Here is a 22,132-nt window from a genome sequence, read left to right as displayed (position 1 = left end):
AAGTTGATCAACATAATGGGGAAATAAACAACCAAAAACTGTGAAGGGTAAAATATGGCAGAATAGTTTGAATTAACAGAATTGGAAATGTATCAAATCATGTTTTTTCAAAGATTAATGAAACTAGGCATGGAACAATCTTAATGAAAATACATTTAATTACATTCTGTTTAATCTGATAGATCTAAAATGTAATACTTGTTTTCCAGAAACATTTTCTTGATGGTGTTGTTTTAAAAATGACCTGTAGTACTTAGGAAAGTGCTGAACATATAATACATATTCAGTAAATAGTTGTTATCTGGCAGTTAAATAAATGGCAGTGTCTAAAATTTAAAGGTCAAAAATGCTTATGGTAGAAAAATACCAATAAGTTTAATGATCTTTATTTATATTACAAAATATATGAAATAGGAAATATTATCTAAACAGAAACTAGTGCAGTAAATGGTTATTCAGTTATTTTCAAACTCATTTCCCTGAGTAGTACAGTAGAAACGAACAAAAGTATATTTTGTTGGTTTCTATCTGTTAGGGTTTTCTAACACTTTAGGGAAGCTACCAATTGCTAAAAAACAAAGAACATTTAAAACCACTGTATAGACATTGTTTGCTAATTCATACATCTTAAACATACTACCATAATATATTTCCTAAATACACATCCAAGGAAACTAAAGCTGTGTAGTACATAAAATTAAATTTGTGCATGCTTAGCACCCAGTCACGTCTGACTCTTTGTGACACCACAGACTGGAGCCCGTCAGGCTCATCTGTCCATAGTCGTTCTCCAGGCAAGAATACTGTAGTGGGTTGCCATGCCCTCCACCAGAGGGTCTTCCCAACCCAGGAATCAAACCAGGGTCTCTTGCACTGTAGGCAGATTCTTTACCAGCTGAGCTACCAAGGAAGCTCATATATATTGAATACTTATATATGTATATATAAATTGTTTTTTGTAAAGGTTATAATACTGGGAGTCTTCTTAATCTATCAGATCTTACCTGGGAACCAGAAATAACTCAATTGAGATGGTGTCTCTGAGTAAAGCCTTAATGATTATATTTTGCTTTCTTTTAAATAGAATATTAGCACTTCTATGGCACTTAACACAAGCCAGCTGTTGTTCTAAACATGACGTTGTCCATTACTTTACAAATAAGAGAATTCTTAAATTGTTGGAGAGTTTCTGATATGAATATGATGGCACAAGCAAGATTTACTTTGCAGGATCTCTTTGACTAGGAATACTTTACAACATCATGGTCCAATCAAGTAGCTAACTAACTCAGGTTGTCTTTGCCCGTTGTCAAGGTGAAAGCGAGGTCATTCAGATGTGTTCAACTATTTGTGACCACATAGACTGTAGCCTGCCAGCCTCCTCCATCCACGGGATTTTCCAGGCAAGAATACTGGAGTGGATTGCCATTTCCTTCTCCAGGGGATATTCCCGACCCAGGTATCAAACCGGGGTCTTCTGCATTGCAGGCAGACTCTCTACTGTCTGAGCTACCAGGAAATCCCCATTGTCAAAGCGCTGTGCATTAAGAACAAAAGGAGGCGTGAACACTGTTAAGGGAGGTTATTTGACCTATCACTTGGGGAAATAGTCTTTGGAGTTTTAAGCTTTAGCAAAGTCCTTAACCATATACAAGTGTCTGAAAAACGATTCTTCTTTATTCTTTTTTTCCTAGGAATCCAAATATTTAGAGATGACTTCACTTTCACTTTCACTTTATACTTCTATTCAGTTTTTTTTCTGGTTTTTATCATATTTCTTATTATTACAGCAATGATTACTTAAGAACATTATCATCAGAAGCAGTGATACTTAATTGCAGTGTACATTTTGTAGCCTGTAAAGGCATATCGAAGCATTTAGTGTGAATGATGAGCAGGGCATCAACACAGTGAAAGACTGAAAAAACAAAAAAAATGAACATATTGTTGATCCTGTTGCTGCTGTTGCTAAGTCACATCAGTCGTGTCCGACTCTGTGCTACCCCATAGACGGCAGCCCACCAGGCTCCCGCGTCCCTGGGACTCTCCAGGCAAGAGCACTGGAGTGGGTTGCCATTTCCCTCTCCAGTGCATGAAGGGGAAAAGAGAAAGTGAAGTCGCTCAGTCGCGTCCGACTCTTCCTGACCTCATGGACTGCAGCCTACCAGGCTTCTCCGTCCATGGGAGTTTCTAGGCAAGGAAGAGTACTGGAGTGGGTCACCAGTACCTTCTCCGGAACATATTGTTACTGTAGCTTAAATGGAAAAAAGCAAACTTGCAAATAATAGTCATTCATCCCTTGACATAAAGAATCTAAATGAATATGCTTCCTTCTTTTCTATGGTTAAACACTAGTTTATGAGATACCTAATCCTTTAATCAAGATTGAAATCCTTTAATCTTGCTGAGTATAGCCCAAAATGAGAGTTAAGAAAGGTATATCAGATATATTCATTATTGTACCGATGAAACTACAGTCCTTGCCCAGACAACTCATGTCCTCGATTGCATTTTAGACCTTCTTCTGATCTAGATAAGTAAATTTTAAAAAAAGAAACAAAAAAAAACATAAGCAGCAAGCAGATTTGGAATTACCAAATAGTAGTTGAAAGAGCTGAGAAAGTAAAGTTTGTTTTTTGTGATACTTAAAGCATTGCTTATTTACAGATTAATTTAAAATTTTTATACTGTGTGTTGTAAAACTTGTTTATTACACCTACTGATAATGATGATAATAATAATACTTAAGATTGAGAAATAGAGCTATAGCTTGAATGTTTCCAAAAATATATTGACTAGAAAATATATGACTGGACAACAGAATTAACTCTAAACATAATAAGTGGTCTGAAAAGTGCTTCATAACTTTTGTGAATTTCATCATTCAGAATTTTTACTGCTTTGGTTTTATCTTTGACAAATGGATATCAAGAAATACACGGTTTTCTGCTTGATCGAGAAAGTAAAATTATATGTTTTTGTATGTGAGTAGAGGAAAATGCATTATTAAATGGTAGTTACCTAAAAGCAGCTTCATAAATATCTGTTGAGAGATTATTTCATCCTGCTCACACTAAATAATAGGGCTGGCTGAATTCTTCCTATGATTTTAAATAACATTTTTTTTTGTAGTCATCCTAGAAAGAGAACCCACCTTCAGTTTGAATTTTCAAATCACTTTAGAGTTACATTTGTCATTTTGCTGTTTTTCTCATTTATTGCTCATTTGTTCTCTAGAAGACAGAAAAATGGAGGAGGGGAGGGCAAAGGGACATTTGGAGAAAAGAGAACAGTAGTAAGCTAGTAGATTTAATTCCAACCATATCAATAACCACATTAGATTTAAATGCTAAATACTCCAATAGATATTGCCACATTGGAAAAAATCTGTAGCTGATTATGTATTAAATACAACATCCCTAATTAAATTTAAAGGTATAAAGTAAAAAGATGGAAAATATATACCAAGCAAACAGTAATTGAAAGAAAATTAAAGCTAAAAAAAAGGGAAAATTGAAGCAGTTATAGTAATATCACATGACCTAGATTTGAGAGCAAAAGATTCCAATATGGATAAGACCATCATAAATTCATCAAAAGGACATGAACCCTAAAGATTTATGAATCCAATAACAGAGATTAAAAATACAGCAAGCAAAAATTGATAGAACAGCAAAAAGAAGTAGACAAATTCACCATTATGGTTGGAGACTTCAACAGAGTCCTTTTGATAACTGAGAGAAAACAATGACACAAAATAGGTGAGACTATAGAAGACTTGAACAGTCTATCAACAAATTTGATGTAATTGATATACGAAAATGCAGAATTCATGTTATTTGTAAGGTCACAAAGAACTTTCATCAAAACCCACCATGTTCTGAGAAAGCTACTCCACATACATTTGAAAGTACTCAAGCAATCAAGTATGTTCTTTGATTGCAATAGAATTTAATTCAAAATTAATAACAGAAGATGTTTTGAAATATGAAAATGAAATGAGATATTTTAAAGCAAACCAAAGTCAAATAAGTAAGAAAAATTACAAAAAATTTAAATAGAATGAATATACAGCATATAAAAATTAATGAGAGGCAGCTAAAATAGGGCTTTGAGCGAAATTTATAGCATTAAATGCCTATACGCTAATGACCTAATCTTATGTTTAGCAGAGCAAGCAACAATAACAAAAACAGGAATCAAGCCCAATTTTAGAGGAAAGAAAATTTGCCTAGAAGAAAGGAAATAGTAAAGATAAAAGCACAAGTAATGGTATAGAAAACAAAAACAATTTGAAAAACAAATTAGTGAAACAAAAACTAGTTATTTGTGGAGATTAGCAAATTTAACTCACTTCTAGCAAAAATGATAAGTCAAAAACAAACAAAAAACAATATCATTATTGAGAGAGTGAATATCCCTTAAAATCAAATAAAATATAAGAAAGGAATTTGAATAACTTTTTGGTAGTTTAGAGCTATATCCATTATTCCTTATTAATTCTCTTTTAAAAAGTTGAGTCTTATTGTCCTGTCCTTCAGCTGTAAGCAGGATTTTATAATTTGTTTCTAATGAATAGCATAAGTGAGAATGATGCTGTTCAGATGAGGAGGCTGGGTCATGAAAGGCCCTGTGACTTTTTCCTCCCTCACTCTCTCTTAGATTCCTCACTTTGGGAGAAATTTTCATGTTGTGAGAAAGCTTAAGTACTTAAGCAGCTTATGGAGGGGCCATGTGGTAAAGAACTAAGGCTATTTGCCAAAGAGTCATCAAGGAACATGTGAATGATCCATCTTGAAACTGGATACTCTGAGTCATCAAGCCTTCAGCTGACCGCAGCCAAATGAGAGACCTTGAGTCTAAAATATCCAGATAAGCTGCTTCTGAATTCCTGAACCAGAAGAATTAGATATAATAAATGTTTGCTATTTTAAATATTATACATTGAGGTAATTACTTACACAGCAATAGATAAGTGAAAAAAAATACTCTATGCTAATTAATTTAAAACTTAGATTAAATTTAAACTTTCATGGAAGATGAAAAATACTGACACTCAAGGAGAAATAAATAACCTGAATAACTTTAAATCTACTAAAGGAGTTGAATTTATAGTTTAAAACTTTCCCCAAAACAAAATGTCAAGCACAGATGTCTTCACTGATGGCTTCTACCAAACATAAAGGAAAAAAAACAACCGCGATTCTAGAAGACAAAACACATCCCTGCTTTTTCAGTGAAGTTATCATTACCTTTATACCAAAACCAGAAGAAGACTTTGAAAGAGAAAAATATCTGTTTATCTTTCTATATCTGATGCAATTTTAGTACATTAAATCCAACAATGTATATAAAGGATAGCAGTGTATGGTAATGTGGGTTTATTCTGGGAATGCAAGGTTACTTCCATATTTGAAAATCAATCATTTTAATTTGTCATTTCAACAGAATAAAGATGAAAAACTATATGAGCATTCCAACAGAGGCAGAAAAAGTATTTGACAAAATTCAATATCCATTAACAATAGAAAATCTCAGTGGACAAGAAATAGAAAATAACTTTGCCAAGTGTGTGTAAGGGCATCTACCATTTACCTACAGCTAACATAAAGCTGAAAGATTCAATGTTTTCTTTCTATCATCAAGAAAATGGCAAGATGTTCAGTCTCACTGCTGCTCTTCACCATTCTCTTATAACTGATCTGAAGCAATATAACAAGTAGAAGAAAGCAATAATATACAGATTGAGAAGGAAGAACTAAAACTGTCTCTCTCTGCGTCAACATGATTATCTATAGAATAATTGAAAGAATCTACAGAAAATGACAAGTAATAAGTGATTTTAGCAAGATTAGAGAATATAAACAACGTATAAGAAATGTTTATATAATAGCAATGAACAATTTAAAATTGTTTTTTTAAACTAATATTTATACAATAGTAAAAATATAAGACACAAAATATGTACAAGATCTGTAGGCTCAAAACTATAAAACTCTGATAAAATCAAATATAACCAAAATAAGTGCAGAGATAGATTTTGTAGGTTGGAAACCTCACCCTTTATTGTCAGGACATACCTTCTTATCAAAGTGATAGATTCAACAAAATTCCATTCGAGACCTAGCAGGATTTTTTTAGAAGTCAAATTAATATGAAAATATATATGGAAGGATAAAGAACTAGAAGCTAAAATGAATCCTTAAACAGAAGAATAAAGTTGGACAACTGTTTCTCACAACTTGATTTCAAAGCTTATTATAAAGTTATAGCCACCAATAGTGTAGTATTAGTAAAATGTAGAAAATGGATAAATGCAACAAAATAGAGTTTAGAAATGGAACCACTTATACACGGTCAATTGATTTTCACAAATGTGCAAAGACAATCGAAAAGAGAAGGAATTTTTTTTTTTTTTTAACTAGTGGTGCTGGTACAATTGGGTGCATACATACAAAACAAAAAAAAAAAAAGAACCTTAATCCAGTTCCTGAACTTACATCATATGCAGAAACTAACTCAAAATGTATTATATAGACATATGAGATACAAATGCAAAACATGTCTATAAGAAAACATAGGTGAAAATTTTGTGATATTGAAAAAAATGCAATTTCCTGCATATAACAGGAAATATACATCCCAAAATTTAAAGAAAAAGTCCATAAATTGTACTTCTTCAAGATTAAGAACTTATGTTTGAAAGACACTGTTGCACTAAAACACAAACAGTTATTGGAAATCAAGTCACAAACTAGGGGAAAATATTTGCAAATCACCTAACAAAGAACTTAATGTATCCTGGATGTATAAAGTACTCTAAAACTTAACAAGTACATAACAATTATTTCCTTTCATCTAACTTCTGATCACGTTTTCATTACTTTTCTGCCATCACCCATAGCTTTTTGAGGTCCTTTAGACCTTTTTCTAAGAATCTCCTTAATGCATTTTCAGTTTCCACTCTTTTTCCAGTTTTGACACCAGGGTCATAGTCTTAAGTATTATTATGTCAACTCCTTACTTCTAAGTACACACATTTATATAGTTTGTCTATTGTTGCATAAAAATCCAACCCAAAACTTAGTGGCTTAAAACAACAGAAATCATGCTTCAGTTAAATTACTAACGAATTGGTGCTGCTAACAATGAAAGCTGGACTGTGGACCTGTGGTTCTAAGTCTTCATGTGGACCTCTATACCTGCTGCTTGGGTTTCCTCACACCATGCAGACCATTACCAAAAATGACCATTTCAGAAGAACAAGGAGGAATTGCATAACGTTTTGATCATCTCATCTCCAAAATCACATTGCATCCTTTTCACCATAAGCTCTTGGTGGAAGCAAATGTCATATAGATGACAAAAGAACCATATGCAAAAGAGCCATATGCAAACAACCATATGCAAATATTTTCCCCTATGTTAAAAGGTTTGAGACATAGCTTTCTTTTGATGGAGAGGTGACATGTTGCTAGGAGAGCATTTGGAAGGAAGAATATTTTTGTAACTGTTGATATTATGAAAAATACAGTCTGCCTCAGCCAGTGTACCCCATATTAGCTGTGACATCTACATTAATTAAAAAGCATTCTGAGTCCTAGTTTCTCATAATTAAATATGGGTGATAATTATTTTCTATTTGTTGCAAAGTTTTTGTGAGATAACATTTAAGGCATATAACTCAATGTCTAACACATGCTGAACATTCAGTACTTGGTAGCTGCCAACATTATCCACCTTTGATATTATTATCATTGCACATGCTGCTTTTCAGTTTTCCTCACTAGTTGTCCTTCCTATGCTAAGATTTTCTGAGATGTTCCATTGTACTTTTAAAATTTTAAATCTCTAACTGGGCACCCTCATCCACTTATATCCATTCAGTTATCACTTAACTGCAGATAACTTCCAAATACATATTTTATGTTCAGTTCCTTCTCTTATATTTCAAAACCAGGCATTTACCTGCATTCTCAGGCTTTACATTTGTATTTCCCCAAATAATTCTAAAGTTTAACATAGTTTAAAAATGAACTCAAAATTGCTTCTTACTTCTACACACCCTTGTAGGTCTGGTTTTGCTTTCTTAGTTAAAGGCACCAGTACCTGCCATAAAGTTGCCTTAGCAGAAACTTATTATTCAAATTAATAACATTATCTCAATTACTTCCTTTATTTTGTCACCAAGACCAATCAACTTTCCCTTCTAATAAATATTCTATTGATCTCCTGCTATTTCCACTTCCTCTACTTTTCTTCTAACACTCATTTGCTTAGAACAGAGTAATAGATACTTAACTGGTCTCTGTCTCCAGATGAGCTCTGTTCCAGTCTTCCTAGATATACTAATCAGGGGGATAAAATTTGCAACCCCAAAATGTCTCTTTGGCATGAGAACTAATTTAGGCTGGTTATTTTTAAGAAACAGACAGTTCAGGGTCTCTCTCTTTTTTTTTTTTTCCTTCCACTTTAGCTGTGTGAAGAATTTAGAAACAAGACCTGCTCCTGAAATATAGGTAATAAACCAGAGGTACCTGAAAAGAATATGGGTTTAGGTGTGGTGGGGGAAGCTTGCAAGGCTTAGAGATAAGTGTTTACTCTGTGTCCCACTGTGACATGTAAAGCCAAATTATCAGTTTACCAAATATTACCAGATTACCAAATATTTGCTTTTCCATCTCCATGTGAATTGCTTTGAGGTTACAAACCACTACCCCCAACATCCTCTTGTCTTTAACTGAAGATGGTATTTAAGGTGATGATTTCAGCCATTTTGGTGAGTTTTCCTGGGTCTCTCCCATGTTCACATGTTATTAAATTTGTGTTTGATTATTTTTCTTATTAATCTATCTCATGTTAATTTAAGTGTATAGGAAAATTTCTACCTCCCTGACACCAATCAAGGGATGTGTTCTAACACAAACCTAATTACAATAAACACTTATTTTAAAAAAGCTTCCAGTGCTTCCCACAGATTTCAGAACTGCTAGTTTGGGCTTCCCTCCTGGTTCAGTCGGTAAAGAACCCACCTACAGTGCAGGAGACATAAGAGACCTGAGTTCGATCTTTGGGTCAGGAAGACCCACTGGAAAGGAAATGGCAATCCACTCCAGTATGGAAAATCCCATGGACAGAGGAGCATGACAGGCAACAGTCTGTGGGATCGCAAGAGTCAGACGTGACTGGGAGACTAAACCATTACCACAGTTTAGCTTTATACTCCCATCTCACACGCTTTGTCTCATGCCTTACCCCTCAGCATTTGATCCAGCCATAAACAAAAACTTGCAGATTCTTTATTAGCAAGATACCATTTAATAACAGCATGACTCTTAACATAATGTGGTATACACTCTTTCTGCAAATTCAACACCCAATATGTGCCCAAACAACTCCAATTTACCTTCAAAAGCTGAAATTTTATTTACTCAGAGAAATATCTCTGGATCCTAAATTTTTATCCCCAAAGGAAAGAAGGAAGTGAAATCACTCAGTCCAATTCTTTGCAACCCTATAAACGTAGCCTACTAGGCTTCTCCGTCCATGGGATTTTCCAGGCAAGAATACTGGAGTGGGTTGCCATTTCCAAGGTTCCTAAGATAAGCGCTTCCACTCCATAATCTAATTATCCTCCACATATAAATCTGTCATTACCTGAATTATAATAAACTCATAATTTAAGCAATTTATTTTTTGACTCCAGATACTAGATGTTCAGTTGTTGCGGATTCAAAATGTTTAAGAAGTTCTTAGAATCTTAATGTCAAGGATGACTCTGACATTTCAAAATTACCTAATAAATGTTTATGTGATTAAAATAATAATCAAATTGTTAAACAAAACTTTAAAAGTTTAGCATTAATATGGCATGTGTGGTATCACCTTTCCCCCTTTTTTCCAGTTGAAATGCCTATACACACACAAGTTAAACCCAATAATTTACAGAAAATAAAACAAATAAGTGGTATGAAAATGTAACAACACATTTTACTGATTAGGCACTTTTCCAAGTTTGTATCGAGAGATAGCTAAGCTACATCTTCAAAGCTTTGTCAAGGACTGAGAAATATCATTCATCCAATGTTTACCAATGTCTGATATTTTCCTTAGTTCCTTGATCTTGCCTTTTTAAAATGAGATTTCCTGTTAAAATTATATATATATTTAAACAAAAATTCAGAAAGCTCCAGTTCATTAATTCTCCTAGATTTGATGCCTCCTTGGAGATTTAAAAACACTCTAATGGAAAGATAGTCATGACTAAAAGTAGTATACTGTAAGTTTGAATGAGAAATAAAAAATTTTGTTTCACAACAGTGGAAAGAAGCCCTTTAGGCAAGATGGCTCTGAAAGAGTGTAAGAAGTGGATAGAAGAGATAACAGTATAGCCTTTAGGTTCTAAAACATGATTTTTGCTACAACTGTTGAGGCTGTTAATAGCTATAGTTTTGGGATATGAACATATTCACTGGAACTAACAGTCCCTAATCCTAAAACAAGGAGGCATCAATACATAAAGACAAAATGACCTAGCTATGACAGAGTGTGGCAATTCACACATCTTATACTCTTCCTTTTGAAATTCACAATAGTATGAACATCCTTGTTGTTCAGCTAGTTTCCCTCAGTTAAATCTACGAGTAACGTAAAACTCCTGGATATCTCATTATTGCCTTGGAACACTTAGAGTTGTAAGCTCAATACAGAGACATCATAGTATTTTAGTTTTCACATCTATTGACACCATGGTATTCTGTATTTATTTTTCTTTGGTTAATTTTTTTAAAAAATTATGTTTCTCTATGTTTTATTACTGGAAAGCAAGTTCAAGGAAAACGTTTATAGGCTACTAACTTACAATGAGATGCAATTTTATGCAGCAAATACTAGGGCAAAGGGGGTTGAAACAGGGAAGAAGAAATGTCAAATCAAGGCCCAGATACAATTCATTTGTGACTGGTTGTTCAGTCTTGCATGATCATCGTCTAAAAGGCCACAGACATGACCTTCCCTTTAGACAGATATTAAAATTTGGAGAAGGACTTATTCAGAGTTGAGCACAGTAGTCATGACTGGATGTAGGAAGTTAAAGAGGTCCCCAAGACAGGAGACACATGATGCCGAGATAATTTAATGTGGTACTTAAAAGATATCTGATGCAAAGTATCTCAGTTTTATCCAATTCTTTTTAATGGAACTGCTTCGCTATAGTCAGTATTCTACTCCTTTTTTCTAATTACTGCTTTCATGTTCATTACCACTTACATACTCTATGACTGCAAAATTATAAAATGTAACATAGCTTATGTGATTACTGTAGCCCTCTCTATGGATGATGTAGTTTGTCCCCTGACAAATTAGAAGATTACTTCTATTTTTAGGAATAGCTCAAATAGAACTTCTGTGGTTCAGTCACTTCTTTCAAGGATTGGCTTTTCTTGTTTATAAAACTTTGAAAGAAGTAAGGATATTGGCTATTTTTTCCTTTGTCTCTCATTTAATCAATTAAAGATGAGTGAACACCACGGAGGGGTGGCCTGTTATTTTAGGTTTTAGAGTGTCTTGAGTGTTTAAAAGTTGTACAATCTACAGGGTGAAAAAATACTCATTCGTCCTTAATATAAAAAAGAGGAACAGGGTAGCATTATTTTAGCCTTGAGAAGATTACACAAAAGCCTAAATGTTGCCAGTTAATAGGAAAGAAGACACTTAGCTGGATTTGTGGCTATTCTTTCAAAACTTGAGATTAAGTGGACATGGCACAGGATTTGACCTATTTATCATGTGCTCAGTACAAACTGAAAAGTAGGAAGTCATTAAAAGTATTTTTTTTAAATGTGCAATACATGAGAAAGATAGATATTGGGCTCCTGGAGTCTTGTCTCTGGAAATATGTGGGCATAATATTTCTTTGAAAATACTGTCTCTATTTTATCTTTTCTGGTGGTATATCCTCTACCTTCACATATTAACTTCTCTCTAGCAATCTCTGTCATAGTCTACAAATTATTTTGTCAGTCTTTTTCTTGAGCTCAGCTGAATTTTAAGATCAATGAACTTGCTTGCCAATTTGACACGGCTATCAGTTGTTCTAACAATTAATTAAGCCTTATAAATTATTTTAACCCACGACTAGCAGTCTCTACACCGCTTAATTGCCACTCAATCACACAGTTAAATTTGCCTGAAATTAACACTGTGTTCCACAAGGGAGACAGTTTCAACCAGTTAGTCCAGTTGCTAATTTTCTGAAAATTTCTTTAGGCATAGCTTTGAAAAACATATTAAAGCTTCAACATAAGAATCTTACTTTTCGGAAAGTATTGGAAAATACCTTTTCCTCCTTTAAAGCCTAATTTGCGGTCAAACAGAAAGTGTTTGTGTAGAAGCATTTTTATATTTTGTAATAAGTAGCACTGATTTAGAGGAGATAAACCAACTGGAGAACAGGATACAGAAGGAAAAGGTGAAAAAGACAAACATATGCGAACATACATATCCACATTTTCACTTATATGGTTCACTGACTTTGTCTTATGAAATGATAGCCAAGAAAGAGAAAGTGGTAATGTGAACAAATTCACAGCTGATTTTCACACTTAAATATCATTCACCATGACAAGCCAACTTGGAAACTAACTATCTATCCACCTGCAAAAAATATATTTAGAGCTGCTCAGTGCTAGCTAGCATTCTTCACTAGGATGGCTCTAGCAGACACATCACCTTTGTGATTGCATGGCAAAATAGCAGTATTAGAGTTTTTTTTTTTTTTTTGAATCACTATATCTGCCTGGATTTTTAGTCCAAACTGCATAATGCATGCAATACATGAACTTCTTTTGAGATACCTATTTAAAGATGACATGTTTCTTTTTCTAAGCACATAACTGTACATGTTAATCAGTTTCCAACAGCAGAGCTTCCTCCTCATTCTTTGCTCACTGAAAGAGGGGTTGTCATGAGAGAGAGAGGAATTATGTTATAGAGAAAAATCATCTTCCTTATAAAATTGGAAACTAACTTACTAGAGGCTAAGAACTAACGAAGGGAATCTACTAGTAAGTGCCTAATAGATTTCTGTCACTATACTAGCTGCTTTATATATATATATTATCTAACCTTTACAATTTCAGGGAATAGCCACTATTTTTTTTTTTTTAATGAGAAAGCTGAGGCTCAGAAAAGTTATGCAATTTAACACACTTCTACAATTGTTAAGTGAGGTAATCTCTTCACCATCTTTGCCCCATCTAAATAACTTCTAATCACGTCATGTAATCATATCATATCTCTACCTAAAATCTTTTCTATTGTTACCTATTGCTAAATCATAACATGTAAAGCAAGGTTCATTTTTTTTTTATACCCATTTCCCAGTGTCATCCATCAACTTTGTGCACTCTGCACTGTGTTGCATCAGTAATTAGTTATCTGTGGGTCCCAGAAAAAGGCAAAAACAAAACAAAACAAAACAAAACAAAAAACAAAAAAACCTCCAATTCCTGTTTACACCTAGCTTTGGCACATCTTCATGCCTTTTTTGAGAGATCAAGCTTACCTCCCTTCCAACCCAACAGACTTGTATTGCTCACAATTCCTTACATCCTTCAGAGTTGAAACCAGGCTTTATTTCCTTTGGGAGTCTTTCTAGGACTTGACCCTGCTCAGATTCCTCCTGACTGTTTCCTTAGCCCTTTGTGCTTGTACCTTACCTTGTGGTTGTCTACTGATGTCTGCCATACAGACATCATGTTTTTTTTGGAAGAAAACTGTTTTAGCTCTAAAATACACATTACTTGATACTTCATAGACACTGTCTAAAATTTGATAAAACAAATGAATTGGATCAGACTGAAAGTGGTGTAAAACTTAAAGACAGTTCAAAAATTCTGGATTTAGAAGAAAAATAGTTTTCTATATAGGAGAAATTACCATCAGGTAAGGGTATTCTTGAAAATAAACGAGTGATGGGAAAATCTTGCAAAATTTGATTTTATAAGAAACTTCCATGAAGGAAAGATTTCTCAGTTAAACCAGATTAGGTTTCCATTATGCAACATTTACTAGTTTTTAAGTGATAAGAATGGTAATTTTGCTCATTTATTATTTAATTATTCTGTTCTTAGAATAAATAATAAACAAAATTATTCCTAGAATGGCAATCTGCTAATAAGCATTGCTGAAATTTTATAGGTGTGGTGGTGAAATGGGGGTCAGGGAAAGAAAAGTAGATGGAGAAATAAGAGAAGAATGATGTGTATTTCACCAAATGTAACTTGATAAGTTAGTTCACAATGACATAAACAAAATATCTTAGTAAATCCTCTTTTATGCTATGGAATTTATTGCTTAAAGTCAATTAAAAGATCAACCATATTCCAATGATTCTTTTTAATGAAGAGAGCTCTCTTTTATGTTTTTGTTTTTAATAACCTCCTTTATCTTAGAAGAAACATTTTTTTTTAACCTGTGGATTACTGGACTTTGTGTTTGCCCAGCGCATTTGAGAATTGCAGCAGAAAATATTCACCCTTGAATATTTTCTTTATTTGGAATATATTTTAGCTGATTTAGAAGTATATAAGGAATCATAATGGTTTCTGCGTGTACTCTTCTCCCCTAGAAAATTAGTTCAACTGACATTTCATTCTTGATTCCCCTTGTGAGAATTATGAAAAAAAGAACTTTTTCAACCATATCTTCTTGTACTGACATTGAAGATGAAGTTTTTCATCTAAAATCCAATTGTTGTTTTCAAAATTTCTCATTATAATGTACTTAAAAGATATTTATACTTATGCAAGCCAATAATGACATCATGTTACAGGATTGCTGTGATTGCTGGGATTCATTCATGTGAAGGTTGATAAGCTTATAAGAAACTAAAGAGCCCTGAAAAAGAGAAATGTTTTTTGATGAGAATGAGCCATAGTTAGTGTTTCTGAGGGAAAACTAATTTTATATTCTCAAATTGTATTCCACCCAAGCACTTAGAACATCAGTTCTTAGGCAAAAGGATTGATTGCATTCTTGAGGTGGATTGAAAAACCATTTCCACTATTCCCTCTGTGGATCCTGGAGAATTCAATCTTAAAGGAAAATTTGACCCGTATAATTTATTATTTTTATCATTAATATTTTGGCTCACTTTTAACCCCATCTCTGCTCTAAGTAAAACAGAATATATCTAAAGCAGTAATCCATAAAAATATGGATATAGGGAGAAAATGCATCTATTAAAACTCCATTAAAAAAACAGTATTTGAGTTATGTTTAATATCTTTTCATCTGCCTCTTGATCATCTGTGGGTGTTCTTTGGAGAAATGTCTACTTGGATCTTCTATCCATTTCCTGGTTGTGCGGTTTGGTTTTTGGTAATGAAGTACGTAAGCTGTTTGTATACTCTGAGGATTAATCGCTTGTCAATTTCTTCCTTTGCAGTTGTTTTCTCCCACTCTGTGATGGTCTCTTCATTTTGTTTATGGGAAACAGTGGAAACAGTACCTGACTTTATTTTTCTGGGCTTCAAAATCACTGCAGATGGTGACTGCAGCCATGAAATTAAAAGACACATTCCTTAGAAGGAAAGTTATGACCGACCTAGACAGCATATTAAAAAGCAGATACATTACTTTGCCAACAAAGGTCCGTCTAGTCAAGGCTATGGCTTTTCCAGTAGTCATGTATGGATGTAAGAGTTAGACTATAAACAAAGCTGAGTGCCACAGAATTGATGCTTTTGAACTGTGGTGTTGGAGAAGACTCTTGAGAGTCCCTTGGATTGTAAGGAGATCCAACCAGTCCATCCTAAAGATCAGTCCTGGGTGTTCATTGGAAGGACTGATGTTAAAGCTGAAACTCCAATACTTTGGCCACCTGATATGGAGAGCTGACTCATTTGAAAAGACCCTGATGCTGGGAAAGATTGAGGGCAGGAGGAGAAGGGGACGACAGAAGATGAAATGGTTGGATGGCCTCATCGACTCAATGAACATGGGTTTGGATGGACTCTGGGAGTTGGTGATGGACAGGGAGGCCTGGTGTGCTGTGGTTCAGTTCAGTTCAGTTCAGTCACTCAGTCGTGTCTGATTCTTTGTGACCCCATGAATCGTAGCATGCCAGGACTCCCTATCCATCACCAACTCCCGGAGTTCACTCAGACTCACTTCCATCGAGTCCATGATGCCATCCAGCCATTTCATCCTCTGTTGTCCCCTTCTCCTCCTGCCCCCAATCCCTCCCAGCATCAGAATCTTTTCCAATGAATCAACTCTTCTCATGATGTGGCCAAAATACTGGTTTCAGCTTTAGCATCATTCCTTCCAAAGAAATCCCAGGGCTGATCTCCTTCAGAATGGACTGGTTGGATCTCCTTGCAGTCCAAGGGACTCTCAAGAGTCTTCTCCAACACCACAGTTCAAAAGCATCAATTCTTCGGCGCTCAGCCTTCTTCACAGTCTAACTCTCACATCCATACATGACCACAGGAAAAACCATAGCCTTGACTAGACAGAGTTTAGTCGGCAAAGTAGTGTCTCTGCTTTTGAATATGCTGTCTAGGTTGGTCATAACTTTTCTTCCAAAGATTAAGCATCTTTTAATTTCATGGCTGCAGTCACCATCTGCAGTGATTTTGGAGCCCAAAAAAAATAAAGTCTGACACTGTTTCCACCGTTTCCCCATCTATTTCCCATGAAGTAATGGGACCGGATGCCATGATCTTCGTTTTCTGAATGTTGAAACTTTTTCACTCTCCTCTTTCACTTTCATCAAGAGGCTTTTTTGTTCCTCTTCACTTTCTGCCATAAGAGTGTTGTCATCTGCATATCTGAGGTTATTGATATCCCGGCAATCTTTATTCCAGCTTGTGCTTCTTCCAGTCCAGCGTTTCTCATGATGTACTCTGCATATAATTTAAATAAGCAAGGTCACAATATACAGGTGTGCTGTGGTTCATGGGGTCGCAAAGAGTTGGATGCAACTGAGCGATGGAACTGAACTGAACTTGCTGTGCAAAAGCTTTTAAGATTAGGCATGTCCCATTTGTTTATTTTTGTTTTTATCTTCATTACTCCAGGAGGCAGATCATAAAAGATCTTCCTGTGATTTATGTCAGAGATTGTTCTGCCTGTGTTTCCTCCAAAAGTTTTATAGTAGCTGGCCTTACATTTAGGTTTTAATACATTTTGTATTTATTTTTGTGTATGATGTTAGGGAATGTTCTAATTTCATTCTATCATGTAGCTGTCCAGTTTTCCCATCACCACTTATTAAAAAAACTTTTTTTCCCCATTGTATATTCTTGCCTCCTTTGTTATAGATTAGGTGACCGTAGGTGTGTATGAGTTTACCTCTGGGCTTATTAATAGAGAAATGCAAATCAAAATGGCAATGAGGTATCCCCCTTGCTTCTCAGAATGGCCATCATTAAAAACAAAAAATCTATGAACAATAAATGCTAGAGAGGGTACGGAGAAAAGAGAACCATCCTACACTGTTGAAAGGAATGCAAATTGATGCAACCATTATGGAGAATAGTATGGAGGTTCCTTAAAAAAAACCTTAAAATAGAGCTATCATAGGATCAAGGAATCCCACTCCTGGGCATATACCCAAAGAAAACCATAATTCAAAATGATACATGCACCTTAGTGCACTGTTTACAATAGCAAGGACATAGATGCAGCCTAAATGTCCATCAACAGAGGAATAGATAAAGAAGATGTGGTGCATGCATACAGTGGAATATCACTCAGCTATAAAAAAGAAGAAAATAATTCCATTTGCCACAAAAAGAATAGACTTAGAGACTGCCTCACTGAATGAAGCAAATCAGACAGAGAACAGCAGATGTCATATATCACTTATATGCAAAATCTAACAAAAAAAAAACTAACAAAAATCTAACAAAAAAAAAGAAATTATACAAATGAACTTATTCACAAAACAGAAAGACAGTCACAGATGTAAAACAAACCTATGGTTACCAGTGAGAAAAGAAGGTGAGAGGGATAAATCAGGAAATTGGGATTGACATATAAACAGGACTATATATAAAATAGATAGCTAACCTATTGCACTAACCTGCTGTGTAGTACAGGGAACTCAATTCAGTATATTATAATGACCTATATGGGAAAAGAATCTGATAAAGAGTAGGTATATGTATGTGCATAACAGATTCACTTTGCTCTACATCAGAAATTAACATAACATTATAAACCAACTATACCCCAAATTTGTTTAAAAAAACATTATTTTAATAAATAGGTGTTATTTTAAAAAGCTTGTATTTAATTTATATAATAGCAAAGTTGAAATTTAGCCCCCAATATTTAAAATAAGATACAATAAGTATACTTAAAATATTTTTATTAATATTATTATTACTAAGACCAATATTAAGTGGTCTTAACATTTATTGTGGTGTTGATTTTTTTTAAGAAACAGAATATCAGAAGTCATATTATAAATACAATAAGGATTGGAAGAGTTTTGACACTCACTATCTCTCTCTGTCTCCCTACCCTCATCTCTCTTTCACACATACACACTCATACACACATGCATACGTATTTCTCATTAGGCAGAACTATTTATTATTCATCCAACATTTAGCAGTATAATGTACATTGTATTTAAAGGTATGCCCTTTCTTCTCTCTTTCTACAACCTCTTTTTGGAAACCTATTCCAGTGCTTAACAGCCATTGCCGTTCAGGGAAATCTTCCTTATGGTTAACTTAAATCACTCATGCTGTAATCTAGAGCCATTTACAGTTTTGTCCTCAGTGCTCCTCAGAAGGAGAACTGATGAGAAGATGATCACTAAATTATCCCTCATGCACCTTCTGTTGCTTGTTTCCCTGTGTGAGTTACTAGTATGAAGTTCTCACCATCTGAACTCAGTTCAGTTCAGTTCAGTCTCTCAGTTGTGTCTGACTCTTTGCGACCCCATGGACTGCACCACACCAGGCTTCCCTCTCCATCACCAACTCCTGGAGCTTACAGACTCATGTCCATCTAGTCGGTGATGACATCCAACCATCTCATCCTCTGTCGTCCCCTTCTCCTCCTGCTCCTCCTGGTCTGAACTCAGGCATTTACTAAAAGAAGTTAGAAATTAAAAAGGAAATAATAATAAAACACTAAGATTGAGATTCTAGATAGGGGTTTAGAATAAAAGAGGTATAATTTTAAGTAACTAGGCATTGTCATTCAGGAGCTAAAAATAAAAACTCAATCTCTATAGACTTGTAATGATTTTTCTTTATTTTGGAGACCCCTTGCACCAAAATTACACTTTTTGTATACATTATAGAAACCTCACATTGTTCAGCATGTTTCTTGTTTCTATAGATTCTGCTTTTTTTAATGATGTGCCTCTTTTAATAAGCATAACATTAGTTTACATCCAACATTTTAATCTGTTATATTAATTTACCAAAAATAAATAGTTTTTAGCATACACATGGGTAGGTGATATACTGGATATTGCTTAATGAAAGTGATTAGTTAGATTATGCATAAATTACTTTCTCTACCTATAAGTCAACAGGACTTTTTTAAGCTACTTCTTTATATAGATTATCTTTTAAGGACTTAGTTTGCCAGGATAAGTAAGTTTTATTTATTATGCAAACTCTTTGGGGAGTACTATGTTTATAAATATGAAAATAAATTCATTTTCAAAACTTTAGGGTTCACAGTAATAGAATTTAATAACACATTCTCATTAAATAAAAAGCATGAAAAATAATCTAGTGCTACTTCTATCTTCTGACTCTATCCCTGCAACTAAAATTATACAATAAACCCACTACATACGAACCTTTCAAAGATGTGAATGTGCCTTCAGATGTCCATTCACATAAGTTAGTTCACATGTCTGATGTACCTTGTTATATACATGCATCCTCTACAAGTAGCTGTGTTTTTATGTGCGTTACTGCACAGTACTGTATGGAGTACAGAAATACCGTAACTTTATATCAAGCCCAGGATGTCAGGAAGCAAGTGTAAAAGCAGCAGTGATGTAGACTTGTACTGTTAGGAAAAGATTTATGATGAGGAAAGGGCAAGGAGATTTTTTTTATTTGAGGAGGCACTGTTAGTTTTTGACCCACAGGACCTAAATGTAGAACGATACATGAAGGTTGCAGCAGCCATTCAGAATACAATCCAAAGTCATCTATGACACGTGAAAAAAAAAAAGAAAAGACAAGACAGACTACCCAGACATCACTGGATCATTTTTTCAGGAGGGTAGATATAATGGAATTCAGCAAGGAACCAGAACCTGTGCCATCAACGTCAGGCATGGGTGAAATTGAAGTGTACCTTCCATCTCCGTGGGCTTCCCTTGTGGCTCAGCTGATGAAGAATCCACCTGCAATGTGGGAGACCTGGGTTCTATCCCTGGGTTGGGAAGATCCCCTGGAGAAGAGAAAAGGCTACCCACTGCGGTAGTCTGGCCTAGAGAATTGCACAGATCGTATAGTCCATGGGATTGCAAATAGTTGGACACGACAGAGCGAATTTCACTTCACTTCACTTCCATCTCCATTCTTTATTTCTAGCATCCCCCATCTCCTCTCCCTCCTCTAGTTGGTAATTCTTCTTGCCATTTCACTCGATGGCAACCCATTTATATCAGTTGCTGTACTGTACTATTATACTTTTCAAGGTACTGTATTATATGATTAAAAACATTTTCTTTTTTGTATTTGTTTTTTTGTATTATTTGTGTGAAAAGTATTATAAAAAAAAAGGGAGAATGGGAATTCTAACATGTATACTATCATGTAAGAATTGGATCGCCAGTCCATGTCTGACGTAGGGTGCAGCATGCTTCGGGCTGGTGCATGGGGATGACCCAGAGAGATGTTGTGGGAAGAGAGGTGGGAGGGGGGGGTCATGTTTGGGAATGCATGTAAGAATTAAAGATTTTAAAATTTAAAAAAAATAAATAAATAAAATAAAGTGAACTTCTCCCTTTCAGAGAGGGAAACTGAAAAAAAAAAAAAAGAAAAGTATTATAAACCTATTATAGTACAGTACTATATAGCCAATTGTGTTGGCTAGTTGGGTACCTAGGTTAACATCATTGGACTTACAAACAAATTGTAATTAATTGTTTCTAGGAACAGAACTTGTTTGTATATAGGGGACTTGCTGTAAAAGCAAACTGCATCCATGCCACAGTTTGAGTTCCACTGAGAAGCAGACTCTGAGGCAAATTTCAGTATTCAAGATGTCCACTACAGAGAGACAGCCCTTTGAATCACCACGATGGAAAAGAAAATAAGGAAATGGGACCAGACCAACTGCCTCAGCCTGCCCCATGGGAAACTTTGAGCTAACATAGCTGTCAGAGACCTTCTATGCTGGACTGATTGGGATTTTATACTTTCTGTTGATCAGTCATCTAACATAGATTGTCCTTGGAGGAGCATGACTTGATGTATGGTGAGTTTCTATTACTGAAGCAATTCCTGGAGGAGATGATAGCTGAAAGTGCCCCTTAACAGCTCTCCTAGAAGCTAGGGTGCCAAGTCCTCCCTTGAAGGAGAAACCAGGGGTAGTGCATATCCAAATACCTAGAATCTAACCTGCATCTCTAATGTCTTCTGCATTAGCAGGCATATTCCTTATCACTATGCCAGCTGGGAAACCCATATCCAAATATACCACCATTTATTTAGATATGCACCAAACATTGTTCTTAATTCTTTACATTTATTAACTCATACAAAACCATAATCATGTGAGAAAATCACTGGCATGGTACTCCTTTAGATTATATAGAAACTGGGGATCATGGAATTTAAGTTTCTTGCCCAAGATCACACAGTGGTAAATCTTGTGGATTCAAGCAGTCTGACTCTAGAATCTATCACTTAACATTATGCTATACTACCTCTTGGTGTCACTAACTCAGAGGTTGCCAAGGTCCTCCTCATTGCCATAATTCAAGTTTCCAAGTTTTTCATTTACTCTTTGTTATTTACCTTTATGGGTTGACTGACATGTTTTAATTTGTTTTACTTCTTACAACTCTTTACTAGGTTAGTTCACATATCCTTATGATGATTTTCACACTTGCTTTCCTGAGATTTTTCTAATG

Source organism: Ovis aries, chromosome 2 (genome assembly GCF_016772045.2).
Source record: "Ovis aries strain OAR_USU_Benz2616 breed Rambouillet chromosome 2, ARS-UI_Ramb_v3.0, whole genome shotgun sequence".
NCBI classification, from domain to species: domain Eukaryota; kingdom Metazoa; phylum Chordata; class Mammalia; order Artiodactyla; family Bovidae; genus Ovis; species Ovis aries.
This window is presented reverse-complemented; position numbering follows the sequence as displayed.